Here is a 6,098-nt window from a genome sequence, read left to right as displayed (position 1 = left end):
AACATCCTCATTCTCTTCAGAAGAGGAATACTCATCAGAGCTCATGAAGGGCATAAGGAGGTACAATGGAATCTCTATGGTCTCTAGATGAGCCTCAGAGTCCTTTGGTTCCTCAGAGGAAAGCTCCTTATTGGTCACTGGACATCCCAGGAGGTCTTCCTCCTTGGGATTTGATTCACAAGAAATCACAAGATATGATTCTAGAACTTAAAGTTTGAATCTTTCTTAACAAGCAAGTAACAAACTTCAAATTTTTGAATCAAAACATTAATTGTTATTGTTATTTTCGAAAATTTGGTATAAAAATAAGAAAAAGATTTTTGAAAAATATTTTTAGAATTTTCGAAAATAACCAAAAATTTTGAAAAAGATTTGATTTTTGAAAAAGATTTTGAAAAAGATAAGATTTTCAAATTGAAAATTTGATTTGACTTATAAGAAACAACTTGATTTTAAAAATTTTTGAAAAAGTCAACTCAAATTTTCGAATTTGATGAGAGAGAAAAAGGGAAAGATATTTTTTTTTTATTTTTGAAATTTTTATGATGAGAGAGAAAAACACTAAAAAGATGCAATACATGAAATTTTTAGATCAAAACATGTGATGCATGCAAGAATGCTATGAATGTCAAGATGAACACCAAGAACACTATGAAGATCATGATGAACATCAAGAACACATTTTTGAAAAATTTTTAATGCAAAGAAAACACGCAAGACACCAAACTTAGAATTCTTTAATGCTTAGACACTAAGAATTCAAGAATGCATATGAAAAACAAGAAAAGACACAAAGCAAAAAATCATCAAGATCAAACAAGAAGACTTACCAAGAACAACTTGAAGATCATGAAGAACACTATGAATGCATGAATTTTCGAAAAATGCAAGATGCATATGCAATTGACACCAAACTTATGATATGACACAAGACTCAAACAAGAAACAGAAAAATATTTTTGCTTTTTATGATTTTCTAATTTTTTTGAATTTTTTTTTCAAAAATTATATGAAAAAGAAAAAATAAGGATTCCAAAATTTTTAACATGAATTCCAGGAATCTTGTATTCTTAGTCTAAAGCTTCAGTCCAAGAATTAGACATGGCTCACTAGCCAGCCAAGCTTTCAATGAAAGCTCCAGTCCAAAACACTAGACATGGCCAATGGCCAGCCAAGCTTCAGCATTTAACACCAGAGTATATTGCTCTTAATAACAAATTGCAAGCCTCAGTCCAAATAAATTTAGACATGGCTTTTCAGCCAGCCAAGCTTTACATGCTTCATGAAACACTAGAATTCATTCTTAAAAATTTTGAATCTAAAATTTTTTTCGAAAACAGGTGAGAAAATTTTGAAATATTTTTGAAAAAATTTTTGAAAAGAAAATAAAAAGAAAATTACCTTACATAAGTGAAAGGTCCAGGCATGGCCGAGATGGCCAGCCCCCTAAAACGTGATCAATAGTCTCCTAAGATGAATAATGGATTAAAACTGAGACCAAAGATGTCTAATACAATAGTAAAAGGTCTTATTTATAATAAATTAGCTACTAGGGTTTACATGAGTAAGTAATTGATGCATAAATCCACTTCCGGGGCCCACTTGGTGTGTGCTTGGGCTGGGCTTTAAGTGTTGCACGTGTAGAGGTCCTTCTTGGAGTTGAATGCCAGTTTTTGTGCCAGTTTGGGCGTTCAACTCTGGTTTTGGCTCCTTTACTGGCGCTGGACGCCAGATTTGGGTAGAAAGCTGGCGTTGAACGCCAGTTTACATCGTCTATTCTTGGCCAAAGTATAAACTATTATATATTGCTGGAAAGCCTTGGATGTCTACTTTCTAACGCAATTGGAAGCGCACCATTTTGAGTTCTGTAGCTCCTAAAAATCCACTTTGAGTGCAGGAAGGTCAGAATCCAACAACATCAGCCGTCCTTCTTCAACTTCTGAATCTGATTTTTGCTCAAGTCCCTCAATTTCAGCCAGAAAATATCTGAAATCACAGAAAAACACACAAACTCATAGTAAAGTCCAGAAATGTGAATTTAACATAAAAACTAATGAAAACATCCCTAAAAGTAACTAGATCCTACTAAAAACATACTAAAAACAATGTCAAAAAGCGTATAAATTATCTGCTCATCAACTACCCCTTTTTATCCCATCCAATGTTCCCAAGCCTCACCAACTTTGAGTAATAAACACTCTCACTAGCCTAGGCTAATCAAAGATCCACACAAGGACTTTTCATTGGTTTTTCGCCTTGGGCTTATAATGTGCTAAAATGAGAATAAGTTGGTTAAGCATAGGCTCAAAATTGGCTAACAATGGAGAGTAAAAAGGTAGGCTAATTGGGTAAGTGGGCTAATGAAATAATGACCTCAATCATACAAATGCATGAATACAAAGAATAAATGGACATATAGAATCAAGCAAATCAAGGATCACAATCATAGAAAGAGAACAATTGCACACAAGAATGGCATATAAGTGGTTATAAAATGTAACCACATCAATAGGCTCAAGTCTCACAAGCTTGTGTTCTAAGCTCAATACATGCTTCACAAAGTATGAAATTCAAGCAAGTTGCACCAAAAGTTTTCTTCAATCAATTGGGTTGGTGCCATATGTCCTATAATTAAAATTCTTGAAAATCTCAATATTTGACTAAGCATTGTTGTGATTGAAAAATTCAAAAATTTTCCTTAGTTTACCCTTTTCTTTTTCACTTAAAACCAATTTCCTATGCAAAAAGGGTGACTAAGTTTTCACAATTCCCAACATGGTTTCTAATCACAACCATAAGCTAAAAAGAGAAATATGAAAAAGTATAAAAGTATGGAATCTAGCATCTAAAGTATCTAAAATATCCAAAAGCATCCAAAATATCTAAAATCCAAAATAAGCAGTAGGGGTATCCAAAACGAACCAAAATAGTAAGAGTATCCAAATAAACTAAAAATGCATCAAATATATACAAAAGGTATGCAAAGTAAGATAACTAGGAAAGCAGCCAAAGGAAGCATCTGGTGTAGCGATCACGTGCCTAAGCGCCTCATAGTCAAAAGTCATGGAGAGGAGAGCTACCTCTGCCTGTTGGTAGGCACAAGTCTCAGGAGTACCAACTCTGCAGAGCAGTGCATCCTGTAAGGCATCCTCAGTGATCATAATCTCTCTACCCCTCAAGTATACTGAATCCAAGTTTTGTCGGAAGAAGTTACAGTAAAATTCCTTGACCGACAAGATGTTAATCCGTCCCAAGTCCCTATGGACAAAATCCAAGCCCAGCTCAGAAATACGGGCGTTTATGGCACGCCTCACATCATTGGGAAGATTCAGCTTCTTCTCAATATTCAGATTTTTCTTTGCATAACGGGAAAGGCGTAGCTCGCAGTAGAGATTTGGAAACTTGGTTGGATCAGTGGATGGAAGTAACTGATTTTCTTTCTCCTCATCATTCAGCGGATTCTTAGCATAGTTAGCATATGGTGAGGGTGTAGAGGTCTTGGAGCGCTTTCTCTTTTTGGAAGCAGTGGCTATAGCCTTTCCTTTATCCGACATCCTGAAAATATAGATAATATAACATAAGCCTATAGCCAAGTAGATACAAATCACTCAAAGCAAAGCATATTCATGAAGTGAATAAAGGAAGAAGGTTTCTTGGAATGCAAGCAACAGAATACAGAATTCAAATCGAACTTCAAACCAAGAATGCAAACCATGTCTTGCACATTATTCATTAATTGAGTTCAGAAAGCACCATATCCAAAAGAATGACATAAAGAGTTAGGTTGAAAACCAAAAGAAGTTAGTTGGTTAAACGAGTTAGAGTTAGAAATCAGTTTGAAAATTAGTGATATGGTAATTACTATCTCAATTTGAAAAGAGTGAACAAAACAATGCTGTAAGCACGTTCACAATCATGAATTGCAACAAGTCATTGATGATGAAGTATGATATTGCTAGAAAGCAACTAATATGAAACATACCATCAATCAATGTGAAGATCACTAAAATCATATGAATTTATGTTGGTAGAATCAATTCATCAAGGAGTGAACCAATCAAAAGGCATTCAACAATAAATCCAATGATACATCAATGTCACAAGTCGAGAGAAACGTGGAAAAATCTTCAACTTGTGTGTTGATGTAAAAGAGGCATGAATAACAAGCAATGGTCAATTGAAAAGCTTACTCAACTATGCAATGCAAGGAAGCAAATCGGCATGACTAGCAAGCAAGAATACGAAAAGCATGACCAAAGAACTTGTTCTTAAGGAGTTTCAAAAACCATTTAAGCAACAGCGCTCTAATTGAACAGAATTCATCAGCTAGGGGCTGTTACATCCATCAAACAAGATCAGCACAAAGAAAACTGTGGTTAATGAAAATCCGGCAGCATTTCAGCAGCAAATTGGCTTTTTTCCCCAAACTTAACAGTCGAAGCAGGCTCCATATGAATTCAACAACAATGAAGAACACAAAATCATATGTGAGTTCATATAGAAGCAGCAGACAGTCAATAGCTTAACAACAAAACAATTCAAACAGCACAAAGGGTATAAGCAGTTGCTGCAATCAACAATTCCTTCACCAATTCATCACAAATGAGCAGCATTAACAGAATACATGAACACATGGCAATGCAGCAGAACAGAGCAGTTTCATATAGCAACAGAAAATCAAACAATGCCTAAATCCACTACTCAGCCCAGATTCGCTAACCACCTAAATCAAACTAAACTAACTAACTAGGCTAATTCTAACTGCACTAACGTAATGAACAAAAAGCAGTGAAACAAAATAAAACAGAGGAGAGGAGGAACCTAGGTGCAGAGATTGAACGGAGAAAAAGGAAGAAAAAAAAAGTGAAGTGAGGTGGTGAGAGGAAGAACTGGCCGGAGCAGCGCGGCTGTTGGGTTGCACCGGCGGCAATGGTGGTCGCGGCGGCGCTGGTTGCGCAGAGGCAGCGAGAAGCAGAGAGCAGAGGGGCAGTGAAAGAGAAAAGAAAGAAAAAATGAGAGAAGAGGGAAAAGACGGCACGGTGGTGGTAGTCGGCGGCGGCGACGGGATTGGGGTGCTCGCCGGAGGTGATGGTCATTGCGAGAAGTTTGCTGGCGGGGGGGAAAGGGGTGTTGAATGGTGGGAGAAAGAAAATGGAACGTTGCTGGTGGAAAGGTTGTGATGCGCGAATGCGCTAGGGCTTCGCGTCTTTGGGGTAAGTGAAAATTCGAATCCACGCGTGCGCGCACTGTGCGCGTTCACGTGGGTGGAAGAAATGGAAGAACGGTGCGGGAGCGCCATATGCGCTTACGCGTAGATGAAGGAATCGGGATGGGCGCGGACGCGCAAGGTGCGCGTCGGCGCGGATGTGTTGGGCTGAAGGCATAAAAGGGGCCCAGAGTTGGCACAACTCTCGGGTCCTTTGGCTTAGAGGATGCTAAGACGCATCGACGCGCGAGCGCACTGTGCGCGTTCGCGTGGATGGCTTAAACTTATTGGTTGGGTGCGGAGGCGTGAAATACGCCAACGCGTGGACAGCGAAGCAGAGAGGGGTGCGGATGCGTACAGCGTGCGTTCGCGTGAGTTGAGTTGAGCTGGGGGCTTAAAGTTGGCCCAGATCCAGCGCAACTCTCTGGATATTGGCCCAGAAGTTGTAGCAGCGGATCGATGCGTACGCAGCAGGTGCGCGTACGCGTGCGTTTCCCTATAGTTGTATGGACGCGCACGCACGTAGTGCGCGTCAGCGTGGAAGGAATTGGGCTTGAGGCACAACGCTGGCCTAAGAGAGGCCCAACTTTCTGGAATATGGGTGATGATGCATCCGCTCAGAGATGCGTGCGCGTATGGTGTGCGCGCGCGTCCTCCCCACCCCCCCCTTTTTTTTTCATGCAGAAAATTATGCTCAGGTGCTCCCTATACTGCTCGCAACTCTTTATTCAATCAACCATCATACAATTCAAAAAAATGCAGTTTGATATTATTCATCTACTACTAAACACAACATACACGTGACTAAGCTAACAATTAAGTTGTACAAACAAATTATGTGAAACATCTACCTACAATGGCAACTCAAATCACTTATTAGGCAAATTTAAAA

This window comes from Arachis ipaensis, chromosome B02 (assembly GCF_000816755.2).
Source record: "Arachis ipaensis cultivar K30076 chromosome B02, Araip1.1, whole genome shotgun sequence".
NCBI lineage: Eukaryota > Viridiplantae > Streptophyta > Magnoliopsida > Fabales > Fabaceae > Arachis > Arachis ipaensis.
The sequence above is the reverse complement of the archived record's forward strand: the minus strand, read 5'-3'. Positions refer to the sequence as shown.